Genomic DNA, 18,378 nt, shown 5'->3' on the forward strand with positions numbered 1-18,378 from the left:
CATTGTGGTGCATGTGAAAGGAGAACAATCTCTGCATCCTTGTGCTTCATCCTTGAGTGATTGCGAAGAAAAATAATCAACACCATGAAATCAAAGTTTCTCTCTGACAGGAGTGCAAGAAAACACCTATAAGCAAAGCAGGAAGACGCAAAGAAGTAAAGCTGGAATGAGTGCAAACCTGTGCAGTTGTCCTGTGTCAATTTAGACGTCTGTTTACCTGAACGAGGCACTAAAAAACAGTGAGGTGGTGCAGGTGTCCTCGTATATTGACATGTATGTATGCAACAATCATTTCTGGATGGATGGGTAGATAATGGACGCATGGATAAACCCACATTAAGCGCTTGGATGGTTGGATAAGCCCATATTAGCCAGCCCCGCACCGAAAAAGACGTGCAACAAGAGGCCAAATGAAAGAAATGAAAAACAGTGGCCATGCAGACGAAACAGTGACAATACGATAAAAGAGGAAAAGCCTTTGAAGGAATACTTGGATCCCTATAGCCCCAATATTGGTTTAAATCCTGACTCTAAACAGGAAAGAATAAAATGTGCTAATGTGCTGCCAGATGAGAGAGATTTAGCCGCAGCACATCACATGAATAATAATAAATTGAGGACCATTTATTGTCATGTAAACTGAGTCGCTGTGGTTAAAGCCTCAGTTGTAGAATGTTTGTCTTTCACATTAATATCACACGCTGAACATTAACAATCAGCTCTTTTGGAAAATTATTCATCACTTGAATGTCAAAGAAAGAAAAAAAAACACCCACCTCAGTCAGATCTTATTCTGTGGTGAGACTGAAGTCAGGCAAGTTTATCAGGAGACAATTATCATCCTGTCAAAACAGGCACAATTACACAGAGGAGCCCTGTTAACGTTTATTCCGCCAACAAATCTGATATATTTAATAAACAAGAATCCAAAATCATCCACAGGTCCTAGTTTATTTAAAAAAAAGTGTATCTTCGATTTCTGTTTACAATTGTGTCTGCAGATACAACACACACATTGTAAAATTCCAGTGTAATTTACACGTTTATATACATACTGCTCCAAAATAGGATCAAACTATTCAATGAAATAATGTTTTGTTGTTATTGAGTTGCTTGTAACTTGAGGCACTTTAATGATTTGTTTTCAAAACAAGAGCATCTACCAGTGCGGTGAAAACACTTAATTCTCCTTTAATTCAACAGTGAAATACTTGACTTTGTTTGTTTTATCTTTAGTTTCCTTTGTTCAAGTGGAGTCATAAGAGGAATTTCCTCTTATGTGAAGTGTCTCTTTGTGTGATGTGTTTTAAGGATAATCATGAATCATGAACAAGTAATTCATTTAAAACCAGGATGCAGATGGTTTTAAGATTTAATCATTGATGGAGAAATGTCACAGTTTATTGAAAGAGAGTAGAAAATCTCTTTTTTTTGTCCTTTAAATCTTGAGATAAAGTGCACACAGTATAAGCAGCAATCCAAAATTCCTAAGGCAGTTGTTACTGTAAATTATGAATGGACTATTGCTCTTGTCCTTTCTGAGCACCTGATTTTATTACAATTTTGTGACCCAAACCAGCACTCTCCTTTTTTTTTTTACTTGCAATAAAACATAGTTGTCTTCGTTTCCTTATGACTTGGAAATGGTGCTGCACTCAGTGTAGAACACAGAGCATTTTGGCTGCTTTTTTCCACGTGTTAATACAATACAGAGGCTATAAGAATATGCAATATAGAAAGTCTTATATCCTTTTTTTCAGCACTACCTAGGCAAAAATATCATTTTCACCAACTCCTGAGCAAAAAGAACTCAAAATGTTTTAAAATCGTATTGAATTTGTGAAATTTGCACATTGGTCACAGTTCACTTTGTGTTCACTTGTTTTTATGAATAAAAATAAAATAAAAACGGTCTATTTTGTGACTTATGCACAATAATTGCTACTTTAAATCACTACTAAAAATGTGATATAAGATGAATCCTATAACTTTGACTCAGCACATAAGAAGACAAATATGTGAACTAGAAACACTCACCCCCAGGATGTCCATATAAGGAGTTGTGTATTATTCTCACTGCAATTTACCATGGGTGTACCTGCGGCATAGATCCGTGCCAGGTGAGCACTAAGGTTTAAACTATGATGTTTTATTTACATTTATTTCTTTAAGCGAAGACAATGATAATAGAGTAAAACAGCTGAAACAACACATGGCCTCACAGAAGAAAAACCTGCTACCATTTTCAAAGGAACAGTTCAACACTAATACTGAGACTTGGATAGAATGACACATATCTGTGTATTTACTGTGCAGCTACAGGCAGCAGCTCAGCTGAGTCTGGAAACAAGGGAGAAGGATTACTAATTGGTTGTTTTCAGCACGTGTTTGTGTGTGTACTTTTATTTAGTAGCCATTTAGGACATTTTCTGGCACGAGTTTGTGTCCTCGTGGAGACCAAAACCTGGTCCTCATGAGGCTGAATCCAATTTCTGAGAAGTGGAAGAGCTCAGGGCTAAGAGTTAAATTGGGGTTAGGTTAAAGTTAGAGTTACAAGCATGAACTGGTTATGGTTATGGTTAGGGATAATGCTTTGATTAAGCTGTCCAGATGAGTGGTAGCCAATGCAAGGTCATGTGCCAATCTGTGTGTGTGTGTTCTTGTATTGGTATCTTTGTGAGGTTTTAAAAAAAAACCTAGTGAGTGAGGATATTTTGGCTGCTCCTCACATTCTGTCACCACTTAAAAGAGCTTTTTGAGCGATAAGACTTGGTTTTAGGGTTAGACATTTAGTTGTGAAGCTAAGGTTAGGGTAAGGTGCTAGGGAATGCATTATGTCAATGAGTGTCCTCATTATGAATGCTGTGCAAACGTGTGTGTGTGTGTGTGTGTGAGGGAGGGTTACTGTCATTCTTTGGGAGTGAGGCCAAAGACGTTCATGCAAGCTGTGAGAAATCCAACAGTCAGTCAGTCTGCTGGGGAATCACAGTGCTCCAGAGGCATCGGTTCTCCGCCGGCTCACCTCAGGATGGTAGTCTGATCTACAGCATGAAAAGATAGAGACAGAGAGTGGTTGGGGGGGGGGGGGAGGGGGGAGTGGGTTGTAGGACAGAGGGACAGAAGAAGTGGGAGAAGCAGAAAGAGTGTGAGAGTGCTAGAAGAAAAGGGGGGAAAAGGGATGAAGATCATTCCCACAGCAGATATCACTATCTCACAGGGTTTAAAGGGCCCCCATTCTGCAGACCCCCACACACACCCCCCCACACACACCCCCACACACACACACACACTCCCCTCCTCCCCCTTCTTCCCCCTCACCAATAATGCCAAAACTTGGCAGCCAACCCAGCGCATGAGCAACAGTTTCCCATCAGAGAGACGCAGCCATCCTACTGCCTTGGCACCAGCGATGTCTGAAGAATGGCGGCCACTGTAAGACGAGAGCAGACATGAATGGAGTCTGTAAGAAAGACAAAACACAATAACACAACACACAACAGCACATATCAATGCCTTTGGAGTGTCTGGGAGGGATTCTGGTGAGGTATTATACATATATATATATATATATATATATATTCTTTGTGTGTCTGTTCATCATCCAAGTTTAAAAGAGAATGACATTAATCCGGACATGTCTGTAGCAGAAGCTGACATTTGCTGCGGGAGGACTTTCCATAGTCATTTTTGCCCCCTGCCAAGAAATGAGGGCTTCACCTTTTTACACTTGGCACAACCCTCGATGTGCTCACCAGCAATGCCATCAGATTATGCAAATCCATGGAGATGTCCCATTCAACACTACCTCCGTTTAAGACTGAGACATTTGAGCCAAAAATGAATACAGCCATAAAACAGGCAGTGTTTTATAGACGGGAGAGCAGGGACAGGGTCAAAGACATCACCGATATCAATGAAAACACGATGAATACTGTACAAAATGTCTCACTGTGGACCATCATTTCAGTCACGCCGTCATTTATCCTGGTCTCTAAGTTGGTTCTCGTGTACAGTGCAACTGCCGCCATGGGGACAGACAGTCGGTGAAGTATGGAGGCAGAGGGAAGCATGGGAAAAGACCAACGAGCGTGCAACAACACACTATAGTGGTGAGCTCTGCATTAAAGAAAACAAACAAGAAAGAAAAACAACAAACAAAAGCTGGAGCAGAACTGAACCAAACTCTTTGTTATTCATGGGAAAAAAAGAGCAAGCTTGTTAACTTGCACAATTAAGGCATCATTTGCCAAGAGAGAGTGCAGGTCTTTGTTTTTTGGGGGGACAAAGGGTTCGAGAAAGCGTGTTTTAGATCGGTTTTGCAAGTTTCAGGAGGGTGGATTTGCTCGTATGGTGTGCCACAACAAGGGACACTTTTGTCACGACCACAGACAGTGTGACATCAGAAAATGCTCGAGATAAATCGGAGGATTTTGCATGGTAGTTAGACAAAGAGCGCCATACATTCTAGTTCCTGTGTGTGTTTATAAAAGGAGTAGAAGTAAAAAGAGGAGGCAAATATTGCAACACCGTGCCAGTAATTTCCCAAGATGTCTCCAACAGAGCAGAATAATCTAAAGTTTTATGGCCTTTTTGTTGCAGACTAATGGCATTAAGTTGGACAACATCAATAAATTATTCATATTTGAAAGAATTTATTGAATAAAAGAACCTCCATGATAAAGACACATCTGCTCAATCTGCCATTTCAGAATCATTTAGAGCAGAAAAGCAGTTTCTGTTTGTTTCTGCGTTTGAAGGAAAAGTCACATTTCTGTTGTTTTTATATCTCAACTCTACTTTTTGTTTATTATTTGTTTGTTTAAGGAGCAACACGTCAGGTTGGAATCTCAGACAGTTCATTATAAGTCATATGACTTACATCATAAATCACCACAGATAGAAAGCACTGCATTTAAAAATGTTTACAAGCATATGATTAATATATGTATATGTATATATATATATATATATATATATATATATATATGTATATATATATATATATATATATATAATTGAAAATAACTAGTTACAACTATTTAAATGACTTCATTGATAGAAACGTGGTCCATTTTAATATTTATGTATAAATCTGTAATGTAATGTATCCAATAATTTATCAGTTGTACATCATTTTCTGAAGAACAAAGCAGAAATCCAGTAAATGTTCACTTATGGCACTTTTACCTATTTATTTTTAAGAGAAACATCATGCATTTTATTCCATTAGGATGGCCACATTTACAGATTACTATTTTTAAATGCGCTACAGTAAACCGCTTTCGTTGTGGAGCAGAAGTTCTCAAACATCCCTGGAGTTTCCATAACCCGGTATTCAGCGGAGACTGAGATCTTCTCGTTCCTGTGAGACTGCATTCACGTGTGAAGTTTTCTTTACGAAAGCTTTTCTTGAAGTTGTAAGTGGCGACCGTTTGTTTCCGACCAGGAATTTTTCCCCAAACATAACGCTTCACTGGCGAGTGGAGAATATAAAAACTGACACCATGAATGAGGAGAAAGCAACATTAGGCTTTTGGGGAATCTGAAAGGCTGTGTGTGTGTGTGTGTGATTTGGTTAGATGGTCGCACAGTTGAGGCACCTGACAAACTTGACGCCCCAGTCGACTCTTTGCAGGGCGAACAGAAAAAAGGGTAAATAAAACCCAGAGGTCCTAATGTGCTCCCTGTGCGCTTGGCTGGACTCATGAGGGGTGACCATGGTATGTTCGGCCTTTTGTCCAGCATGATGACGGCTGCTCCTCTGTGTTTGGCTGTGTCCAGGGGCCAGCGTAGGGCCAGCGAGGTGGGGCCCCAGGGCTCCACGGGTCAACCTCTGAGGTCACGATCAGAGTAACCAATCCAGAGAAGGAAATAAAGCAGAAATGAGATTGTTAGCCAATGGTGGTTGAAGACTTGAAGGAAAAATTGAATAAGATCCAGCAAATTAAATGTATCATGTGCATGTTGATAGTGTGAGTGAATTTTACTTTGAAACACTGAAAGAGGTTTTTTTGAGGGGGGAGGCAGCTTTGGCACATAAAGGCTTCAAGATGAATATATGAACCAGAAATTCACACCATAAGAAAAGAATTAAAGCAATGTCCAAAAAAGAAGAGTAGAAATAAGAAAAAATAGTGTTTCCTTTAGTGTTTTATTGTCTGCAACTGTCAGACTGGTGGTCAAGTTGTGGTCATCATCATGGTGGTGGGCGAAGTGGTCGTACCCTCACTGACCTCACTGTGACCTTCTCAGCAGGGTTCCATGTCTGACACCAAGAGCATGAAGCAACACAACACAGACCACGGAAGCAACTGTCACAAACAGCACATAATCTGCTCATCCAGGGAAAAAAGTGCAACGTGTGGGATTATTTTATGTTTTTGATGTTGTTGTTGTTTTTGTTACTTCATCATTACAACAACACATGATATCAAGTCCTCATAGATTTGTGCGTTTTAAGGTGTGTATGCATGTTTGCCAAAGACACCAGCCCGCAATAATACACAAATAGACATATTAAGATGTGCTATATAATATAAATACTATATGCAGTACAGGTTTCATGAATTAGTTCACAGTTTGTTCAGTAAAATACAAGAGAGCCAGTTAATCCGTCGTTCATATCTTACCTCTAACTTTACTAGAGGTTTTTACTATTCAGGGCCAGGATTTGGTCTCCATGAGGATGACCGGGCCTGAAAATTAAATTAAATTTAAATTGTTTGGTCTTCACATAGATACCCATTACAGAACACACACACACACACAGAAAGAGAGAGAGACACAGAGAGAGAGAGAGATACAGCTTCCATGCACAAAATGAATGTCCATTAGGAAAACAAACAACGGTTTACGAGTGCATCATTCAGAGGGGTATATATATCTGCTGCACTCTGCTCCCCGACACACACTGGAGGTGACACTGGAGGTGATGTGCAATGTTTAAACATAAAAAAAACACGAAAAGTCAGAAAACATTGATATTATGAGCATGCCAAAGCATGTAGAGAGAAAAGGGATTTTTAAAACGTTAAAAAGTTGTCTGACTTAGTCTCAGCTGTGTGTTCTCAGCAGTAAAGAGAGCAATGGGAGGATTAAAAAACGGCCACGGAACAAGCCAGTGTTTGTGAGAAGAAGACACCCACAGATAGTGTTCTGAATGGCCGCTTACGCTTCCCCTTTTCTCTCCCCATCATAAGATAGGAGAGAAGAGAAAGGGCACTAACAAGATGCACATTTTACATTGAAAACTGTTATTGTTCCCTCCCTAATCTGGCCCACCATCTGAGCGGAGAGCTGCGCTAAAGAGCAACAGGCTTTAAGGGGAGGACGAGAGCCAACTCAGGGATAGAGGAGGAGAGGAGAGGAGAGAGGAGGAGGGGGGGAGGCCAGGGATTGGTCTTTGGCTTTAAGGAGGGGATCAGTTGGGAAGTGTAGAATGGATGTTTCTTTTTCTCTATGGGGGGAACTTTGTATTTGACTGTTGTTTGTATCTGTCTTTCAGTGGCCTGATCCCCGTGGGCCTGGACAGAGAGATGCCTCTATATGTGTGGAGTAGAGAGTGTGTGTGTGAGGCAGAGACAGAAACTGATGGTGGGATCTACCCCTCTTCTTTCCTACAGCTGCAGCTCAGCGGATTAGCCGTCATCCACAAGGCAACATTACACAAGTAGCCTTTGAACAAAAGTCATGGATACTATTAATGATATGGTAATCCGTAATGGAGCTACCTCCCAGTAGTGATTATACTGACATGGGAAGAATGTCCAAGAGTCCTGGACGTAACTACCCAAACAACACTGTGGCTATTGTTGGCAGGCCTGCACCTACATCCACTGGCATCAGCTGACTAACAATCCCTTCCTGCTATATGCAACACACACAAACTGCCCCCTGCTTTTTTGACACCCTTCCCTCCACCCCGATCACCCTATGAATAAAAATGAAAACCCAAAAATGGATGGAGAGAAAGAGAGGGAGGGACGGGGTGAGAGCGGAGGGGAGGGAAACAAAGTGTCTTGGCCAGGATCAGCCGGGGATTTCTCCCTATGTGGTTCCCACACGCTGACTCCAGCTCCTCTCTCTCTGTCTGTCTCTCTGTCTCTCTCCCTGTCTCTCTCTTCCTCCCCTTACCCAGTCCATCCTTTCTCCTCAGAGTCAGAGAAGACCACACAAACACTCAATGATTTCATGATTTAATGTTGGATGGTGGTGGAAAGGATGAGGGTTGAGCCAGTGCTGCTCCTTTTTATTCCTGGGGTGGTACAAACCACTATAGTGGGTGTGGTGATGGAGGTGATGTTGGTGGGGGGCCGGGGGGGCGGAGGGTGGGAGACACACACACTGTTTGCCTGGGTAAATGTTCTCTGCTGGACAGGCTGGGCCACAGCAGGCGTGTTTAACCTTTAAAACCTGTCCCTTTTCAACTACAATTACACATTTCTGTGTTCACTAATCCACAGTGGCTGAGGTGAACACACAAGAGTGTAACAGCTGTGTGTGACGCTGAAAATGTGTGCCATATTGAAATGAATCGAATTGAATTTAACTTCTCTTAAAGTAACAGATTAAAACTGGATTGGAAAACCCATGTCGACCGATGACATTACCTCTCTTTACAAAGGAAGTTTGTTTTAAGTGTAGACAGACAGCAGCGACAGGTCGAAGTAGGACTGAAAATGATCTTAATTGGATAAATACTTTGCCCGCCTGCTACCGAAGTAAGTAAGTAAGTAAAGCTTTATTTGTATAGCACCTTTAAAAACAACAATTTACAAAGTGCTTTGACATACATAAATAAAAATACACACATATATACAGTATAAATAAAACAAATATTAATAATAACCATATTTACACGTCATGGTATGGAAAAAGGAGGAGATGAAGCAGCATTAGAGAGCATTAGAGAAATTATTATTAGCTTATTAGTAAATTGATTTAAGGGGCTTGCAAAGAAAGAGAAGCAATGAGATAAAAGGATAAAAAGATGGCATCACATAAAGGCAAGTCTATAAAAATGAGTTTTAAGAAGTGATTTAAAAGATGACACTAATTTAGCAAGCCTTATCTCCGCGGGCATGCCGTTCCAAAGCCGAGTCGCTCTGAGAGAGTAGGCACGGTCACCCCTGGTTTTGAGCCTCGGCCTCGAAACAGTTAAGAGAGACCCGTCTGCAGATCTAAGGCTGCGAACAGGCCCGTATGGGGTCAGTGTCTGTGATATATTCAAAATATCTTTAAAATCTTAAAATCAATTCTAAAACATACAGGAAGCCAGTGGAGTGAAGCCAACAAGTACACATACAAACGCTCACTCAGTAAGGTCTGATAGTTTTGCTTGACAGATGACACAAGGACACAATATACAAATAATGTTATGTTGTTTTTGTTAATAAAGACCAAATACAGGCAGAATAATTTGCGGATGTCGTTGCCAGAGATGCAACAGTATTGGTGAACACAGGCTCTAGTACTATTAGTGTAGCTGTTAGCATTCATCGTTATAGCGATACTTACTATACTGCACTCAATATCATTTATTTAATCAATCTGATCTCATCTAAACCCTTGGTTCTTAAACTGTGGTTCGTGTACCACCAGTGGTATGCAAGCTTCCTCTGGTGGTACCTTGGAGGAAAATCACAAATGCTGTTCTACTGTATGAACCAGAGTTCACTTACCAGTGTCTGAAATATACGTGAGGAAGAGGAGGATGATGAGAGAGTAAATTATCTTCAGTGTTCCCATACATTGGTTGACATCAAATCATTTTCAAGGAATTTCCTGGACCAATTTCCACCAAATCAAAGACTGAACGTGCTGACACAGCTTTAGATGGGAGGGCCACTTTGTCCATGGCGTCTACTTTTATTGATTTGTAGCACTTTGCTCTGCATCTGGACAAGTGTTTGTCCTTGGGATCTTGGGCAAGTCAGTCTTTCATCATTTTCTGTGCTGAAGCAGAGATCCTGAAATTTGCATTTCACCAGCATCACATAATTTTCTCTCTCTTGTTTAACGTTACTCGCTCATTGTTCTACATTGGAATCAGCATTGAAACAGTGTACAGTGTCCACAACAGTGCTAGTAATTATGACTCTCATATGAGTCTACATACATCAAGTAATGCAGAGCATGAAACAGTGTCGTGACAAACAAGGGAGACATCAGCGATGGGAGCCATTTACCTAAATATTAAATATTAAAATGTGGTAAATGGTTTGTTTATATGGTTTTATATAGCGCTTTTCTCGTCTTGATGACGACTCAAAGCTGCTTTACACTGCAATTTTGCTATTCATCCATTCACACAGCCCATCTACTGTATGTGCAGTGCATTTTCTATCACTCGTCTTTCATACCCATTCACATTGCCCAAGTACACATCTTCATGTAGACTAGCGGAGCTGGAACTCAAACCCACAACCTTCAAGTGGAAAGACGACTGGCTCTAGCACTGATCTACCGTCGCCCCCATTTACATGATTATTGTAATAGTATGTATGACACAAACATACAGTTCTATATTACACAGTGTTATGGTCACTGGTCAAACCACTTAACTGTACGAGTGCGTGAAGCTCCAGGTGTTTGTGGGGTTGACCCAGTTAATTTATGTGGATTTACAAACAACATTTAAAAAACCACTTCTTAACCATTAGATCAGTCCTCTTTGTCACAGCTCTGTCCTTGCTTGACTGATATGTCAAAGTTGAGGACACAGCAGAGAGACGAGAATGAAAATGCCACACAGGCACTGACACCGGGATCAATCCGATTGGAATGATTTAGCATTTCTACGTTTTGAATAAAAATGAGAGCGCTAGACGGTGGAGCAGTTTGATTAGTGGGATCCCTAAGTCCCTCGAAGCCTTCGTGGCCTTTTCTCTCTTCCTTCATGGGCAGAAGAAAAGTCCTCTTTCTGTCTTTTCAGAGGTCCCTTGGTACCCCAGCTTTTTCCTCACTGTTGGTATTACAAAATCCCCATTCAAAACAACCCTTGTCACCTGTCAGCTAAGCCAGGCTGGTTTGCTAGGTCTTTATCCTCAGCACATACACTCACACATACACAGAGGCTGACTCCCAGCCCCCACCACACCCGCCCCCATTTATGCACATATCCCCTACATTCATACACATACACAGACACAACTGCAAATCCCAACCGCACACACACACACACACACACACGCCCACCCACTCACCCATGCTCACACACTAAAACCACATGTCTGAGAGCTGTTACTATAGCAGTTTAAAATTCATTACCCTGTTCGCTTTAACAAACGTCCACACTGGGACATTCAGCGTCCCTCGCCATAGTGAGGCCCGAGACTTCACGTGCACTGAGGAAGCCAGAAAGAGAGAGAGAGACTGGACTGTTGCATCCTGGGACAGAACTGCTGACCTAATAGGACAGAGAGGAACACAAACAAGAAACATTGGAACACAGAAATTCAACGATAAACTGAAATTACTCATGACACTACAATGTGAAGACGACAAGAGAATGAGATGCTTTGTTTTTGCGTAAGACACCGAGGCGTGTCATTAAAAGAATGACGTATAAGTGATGTTTTCCTGTTTGTTTTGGTGCATCTGCTTTATATTCCATGTTTTGCTTCACTTACTGACATTATTTAATCAATCTTGAAGTATTAGGAGCATTAATAACCACGTAACTCTGAACCTATTTGTAGTTTATAAATAAATATGCAGCTTTTTGTATGCAACTCAATGTGCTTTACATTAAAACAAAATAATATTTAAAAATGTTGAACATTAGAATGTACAATTTACATAAATTGAATACAAGGTAATAAAAAGAACCGAAGAAAACAAAAAAGATCAAATAAAAAGTTAAATAAAATAAAATAAAAGTGCAGAAGATTCAAATGTTTAATCTTAAAATACTTTAAAGCTACATAACATGTTGTTGCATTTCAAGGTCTTAATGAATCTGCCGCCAACTGTAACTCACTACATGAAGCCCACATATTTGGACAGAAAATTAATGTATGACAGCAAAACAAGTAGTTATGATCAATTTTGACATCATGAATTTTCATCACACACATCCTGTAGTGAAGTGCTTTTAATGCTTCATAACACAAGTCCAACACATTTTAACTAGGTTATATCATGTCATAAGTTAGGCTTATTCATATGATAAAATATGATGTTAATAAATAATAACAAAAAAACTATTTATAAACACTCGAAAAATCTCATTCATCCTAAACCTGATTTTCATTTAGATACATTTAAATCTAATTAGATCTACAGTTGAATATTAATATTAAAATGTTAATATGGAGTAGAAGAGTAAAAAAGTATAAAGAAATATATTATAATGTCACTTTTGTAAATTGTGAAATTTATGTGGGGAAATTAACCAAGAGTGTGTTTTATTGCTTATATACAACTTTTCATTTGTTTAGTCCTTTGTCTGTGGCTTTATCCTCCACATGAGTGTCGCGGATCACTGGAGCCAATCCCAGCTGACACAGGGCGAGAGACGCGGTACGGCCTGGACAGGTCACCAGAGACAGACCACCATTAACTCTCATATTCACACCTAAGGGTAATTTAGAGTGTCCTGTTAACCTCTGTGTGTATTTTGGACTGTGGTAGGAAACTGCAGAACCCAGAGAAACATCCAGAACATGTCATATAGCCCGGTGGAAGAAGAAGAAGATCATATTCTTTCTTATTGGTCAACCTGGTTAGGGTTAGGGTAATATTATAAATCTCCTTTTCAAGCCAGATTCAAATTGGCAGACAAATATAAAGCAGGCTCTTTTTATAGTCACCTGTCTGACTTTTGAAGATGAAGAAAACACATTTTTTAAAGTCTGAATATGTGACCTAAAAAGTGCTATGCTATTGGGCAACATAAAATGTTAAATATAAAATTATGAAAGGCATGAATAAAAATGTCATTTGAAAGCGGGCACTTAGCTGGTCATGTATTGTAGAAGGAAACACAACAGGTACTGAAGCACCACCTGCACCACAGGAGTCTATCAGACCCTGTTTACTCTGTCACATCTCTATTAAAGGTGCAGTGTGTAGGATTCAGCAACCTCTGCAGTTGAATATCTCTAACTTCTTCTAATGGTTGCTTCAAATAAATAAATACAATAATTTTATATAATTTTTCTGCCAAGTGGAAATAAATCTTACACTGTGGATCGTAACATTAGCTGTTAAGTCTGTTAGGTTTAGTGATTTCACTGATGCATGTGCCTAAATATCTGCTTTACTGGACTAAAGTGTGTCCACGCTGCCTTTACAAAGGGGTAGTGAACTCTTCAGCTGTCAATGCTTGTACAGAGCAGCTGTACAAACCTGAGATTAAGTGACATTCCAAACAGAGACGAGTGTTGGGTGGAGGTGGTGGTGGTGTTGGTGGAGGGGCTGTTTAACTGATGGCCATGACGGTCAGAGCAGAGGGTGGTCATCCGGCCGGGTCACTTAGCCAGAGCCCAGCGTACCCCGAGCAGCCGCCGCTCATTAACCCACTGACAGGAGCTGCGGACACCGACGAGCGCTGCCCCACACAGGAGGGTCAGCGGGTCAATCAGCCCTCTCTCCGGCCATCAAATCAGGATGGACACACAAGCAGCGACTTATCCCAACAATCAAAGGGTCAGTGGAGCATTGTCAGCGGTGCTAACACACACCCATGCACACACACACTCACACACACACACACAAAACTCCAATCAAAACCAATTGATTTATCAAAGGTGTTAAGGCTTTTTTTTTTTATCCAACCATGTTTCAACAAAATCTAGAAGCATATAAAGACATGGTGTTTGGTTGAATTGTTGACATTTATGAGGTGTATACACTGAGCAGTAGAAATGTTTTCACTCATGTGAAATCAAAACTTTTAATTTTGTGATAAAATAAAGTGTAAATATTACAAAGTTTAATAATAATAAAAAACATCCACAAAGCCTCTAAATTATATCATTTATACATTAAAATCTATTCCTATGTTTGTTTCTGCTGACCATTTTAGTCCAAACAAGAGGATTATGAGGATTCGCTGTTTTCTTTTTCTTTTCTGTCTTTTAGTAAATACAACATTTTTGTTGTATGGTTTTGTTGTGAAGAATGTGAAGAATTAACATTTGTCTTGTCATGTCATCTCTACTGATTAATGAATTATTACCGAAAAACAATAAGTTAGTTTACACTAAAAACAATCTTTGTTCCTCATATACTTGTAGCATCCATGTGCTGCTGTTGCTGCAGCTAAAACTGATAACATATACAACATGTTTCACCCTGACCGATACATGTGTAATAAAGATTAAAATCCGATTTGGGGCTCTACATTTCCTATTTGCTTGTAACTAGGTGAAGTCAGGCTTCTTCACAATATACAAAAGCTTTCTCTGTCAGAACAAGATGAACATAAAGGTGTTTTCTCCACAAGGAAAACGGTGCAAAAACCTCTCAACAACACTCTTGACAAACCATGTGACAAAGTGTTCCTCATTACACACTCTAATTCCAGATAAGATTACTTCACCACTAAAATGACGACAACAATGTGGGACCGAGGGCCATCGCGGGGCCTCGGAATTGGTCTTAAATAGCCTGGAGGTTTGAAGAGGTTGTTGTCTTTCTGGGAAGAGTGAAGAATGGATGAATGAAGCTCACGCACTTGTGTGGGGAACCATCATCGTGAGGGTGCTACAGGTGAACACTTGTCTGAATTGATTAGGGTCTAAATGGAATTCCTTTATCGTGAGAGAGAGAGAGAGATGAGAGCTGCTTTTAAGAAAAGAAAGTTTCATATTTGGTGCAAAGAAAACATCGTGGTCGGAGGCAGAGACTGAAACATAAAGGGAGAGAAATTAGAGCTTTTGTCCTGGCTCCACGTTTGTCCTGTGGGGGTTGTTAAAACAAAAAACCCACAGCTGCATTTACATCACTGTGCCTCCTGCTAATATCTAGGATGAATAAGTAAGTCAATGAAATTACAAATTATTGAGTAAATAGTAGCCTGAATTTGGCCAAGTGATCCTTGCAATTTTGCAAAATATAGCTTTTTGTCAGTTTAATCTAGTCTAGCCAGGTTAGTTGTATATTTACTCTTTTAGATTGTTATGTGTGATGTCATTTAACTGGTTTTAATCAGAATTTTAGCATTCATGACTTTTGTATGGTGTAGTATGGGGTGTCAAACATACACAGGCCAGAACAGGCCCGCAGGATGAATTTGTGAATCTTATCATAATGTGATTTATCTATGTTTCAGTTCCAGATACTTTGTGACTAAATGTTTTGTGCCTTTGTTGATCCACTGTGATCTGTAAGTTTTAATGCAAATGTGTAAATGGTAAACTAAAGGCATACTGTTGAAATTGCATTTATATTTCTGAAGTAATTTCCAGTTGTTTATCATATGTTTTGTAAAAAAGATACTTCATTAAATGTAAAACAAAGAGAAACATTTGGGGTTCTTATTGTTTATAGGTCATTATTTGACACCCCTGGTGTAGTATCTTTTTTTCTGTTTCCTTTTCCTGTCTGCAGTCAAATTTCTGATGATGATGACTCTTTGACAACATTAAATAACCAATTGGTAGAGTGCTATTTACAAATAAAATCATCTGGATTAGACACATTGCATACCCATTTTAAATAAGTTAATCCGTATCAACAACATTGTTTTGGCTAAATACCTCTCTCAAGTTCCGTTTGGTTATGTTGTAAGTGGTCTTCTCTGTTTGGACTGATCCCATTACTCTCATCCTTTTACCTCCCTAAGCTCTGAAAATGAACTGTGAGCAAAGACTTTTTTTTATCCAATTTAGGGAATTTGATCTGTGAAGCTTTAGGCTTTAGCTCTGCTGTCTCCAAATCCCAGAGCTGAAGTTTCAACAGTCTTAATAACAGCATATGTCTAGTTACAGCTATTATTTTATGGTATATAGATCTTTTGTAAACAGCTGAAAGTGGCTGGAATTGTCTGTTTGTCTGTGTGTCTGTCTGTCTTTGAAAATAAACAATGGATTTTGATGATATTTCACTGGAATGCAGTGTATGGACAACATAGCACCTTTATTATGTAGTATATGGTATTTTTACCCCACCCCTGTTTCCCATGACACTTTCTCTGCCTCACACCCTCGGCCCCAGTTGGTCTCACCCTCCACCCCCCCACTCCTGCCATGTCCATCTCTTCATCCCCCACTGACTGTGTGTCTCCAGGTCTTCCTGATTGGTCATGGGGATTTTCCGTGTGTTTCTATGTGTGTATGTGTGTGTGTTTGTCCACCTTTGTTGCTCTGCCATGGGCACCGGCCTGGCCTGGCTGTGGGTGCATGATGCGCTCTCTTTCTCCCTCCGTCTCCCTCTCTCTGCCCTTGACTCACATTGTCCTGCTCAGTCAGTGATAATGAAAACAGGCCAACGACCAATAATGACACCACAGAGAAGAAAGGAGAAACACTTAAATAATCTCCTTCCCTCTGAGCTGTGGAGAGCTCAGTCTCTCGTGCTGCTCAGTGTGCATCTGTGCAGCCTGTTCAAAGTGACTTTGAACAAGAAACTCATGGAACTGAATATCTTTAGGGAATAATCCATCATCGTGATCTGCTCTTAAGAAGGAGCCGAGTCTTTCCTTGATCACGTTCAGTGGAAAAATGCAGTGATATTCCCTATTTGGATATGCATTGATCTTAAGTATAATGAATCAATTGATGTACTGTATGTATTAAGGCTGAAATGTGAATTATTTCAAATGGAAATTACAATTTGAAACCACACAATTAGTTAATTGCAAAGGCTGCAATTCATTTGTTTTTCAATTTTTCATTGTTCTATGTTTTATGCCAAGTAAAAGGTAATTCACACATGTTGGAGACAGTTACAATTACCTCCTCCTTGTATTCGAGTAAAACAAAATAGTTGTTAATATTTTACTGGTGTCTTGTGGCAATGTTCAATGTCATTTTACATCTATGAAACAGTATATGTTGAGTATGAATATTGAATATTTACAAGTATATTTACAAGTTCGATTTTTAGATATAATAATATTTGAGATCATCTTTAACATATCATTTCAATTGAATTTAGTTCATGGCAAAATAATAAGCTGACTATGAGTGACCAGTCTGAAACTGTTGAAGTCAGAGGCAACCGGTGGTGGTCCCACGCTGGTGAGTTCTGACCCTAATACCTGTGGTTTTAACCCTGTCTGCCGCTCCATTATCCTCAAGTGTCTGCTGGTCTGAGATAGACTGACGGGGATCAGGGGGGAAAAGATGTTTTCCACAGTCGCTTCTTAACATATGAAACCAGTGACTGTATGAAGCATAAGAGCTGTGCATAACCGCTTTGTGTGTGTTTATGTGTGTGTGTGTGTGTGTGTGTGTGGGGAGGGGGGGTGTTAACTGTCTGTCTGACACCTGCAGCTCTTCATACTCAAAATGCAAATCCAAGCCCACACCCGCTCCATGACCCCTCCCTCAAACTCTAAGATCCAAGGTTACTGAGCAACAACTTTTGTAAATCTAGATCAGATTCAAATAACGGCACAAAAAGAGGTCTCATCATGGAATTAAAGCGGTTCCTGGAAATAACAAGCTACTTCTATGACACAGATTATGTTTAGAATAACACACTCAACAAAATGTCATCTGATCATCCAGATTATCTATGTCTTCCATATAATAATCACACATTAGTGTGCACTGTTGCTATTTTACAAATAGTAATAGTAAAGAAACAAAACTCCCTCAATCTACATTAATTGTAACTGTAGTGAAATTATATCTTTGACAGTTTCCTTTAAAATAAAAGAAACAATAAGCTCCCACAGTGTCATAAAAATAGAGAGTATGTGAAGATGTTTTGTTGTTCGTTCAATCTAAAAGTCCTTAGACTGTATGACTTGCACTTGTCAAGAAGCAGGTGCAACCCTCTGTCTGTATCTGCTGGCACCTGCGTCAGTGGCTGCTGCCCTGCAGCTCAGCCTGACCTCTGACCTCTGACCTGGCTGCTGGGAAAATACTTGACCGTTTCCCTGTGGGAAACAAGCAGAGTGGTGCATTAAGCTATTTGTTATTGTGGTGTGGAAGTAAACAGGGTGAAAAGCACCTGTTTCACGGGGTGTGTGCTCTTTGTGGAGGAGGTGAGTGTGATGCTCTAACGGAGCTCTCTAGTGCCACCTACTGAACACAACACAGCAGCTGTGGGGCTGTGAGACCAGAGACTCATACTCTCTGCAACTAAGATTTACTGCCTTCAAGTATACTTCAAGTTTCTGTGGTACCTATAATTACATTAATATAAAAGTAATGGCATCAGTATTATTAATAGTATTTACATGAATGTAAATTTATTACTGTT

The sequence above is a fragment of the Solea solea genome, chromosome 10, assembly GCF_958295425.1.
Source record: "Solea solea chromosome 10, fSolSol10.1, whole genome shotgun sequence".
NCBI lineage: Eukaryota > Metazoa > Chordata > Actinopteri > Pleuronectiformes > Soleidae > Solea > Solea solea.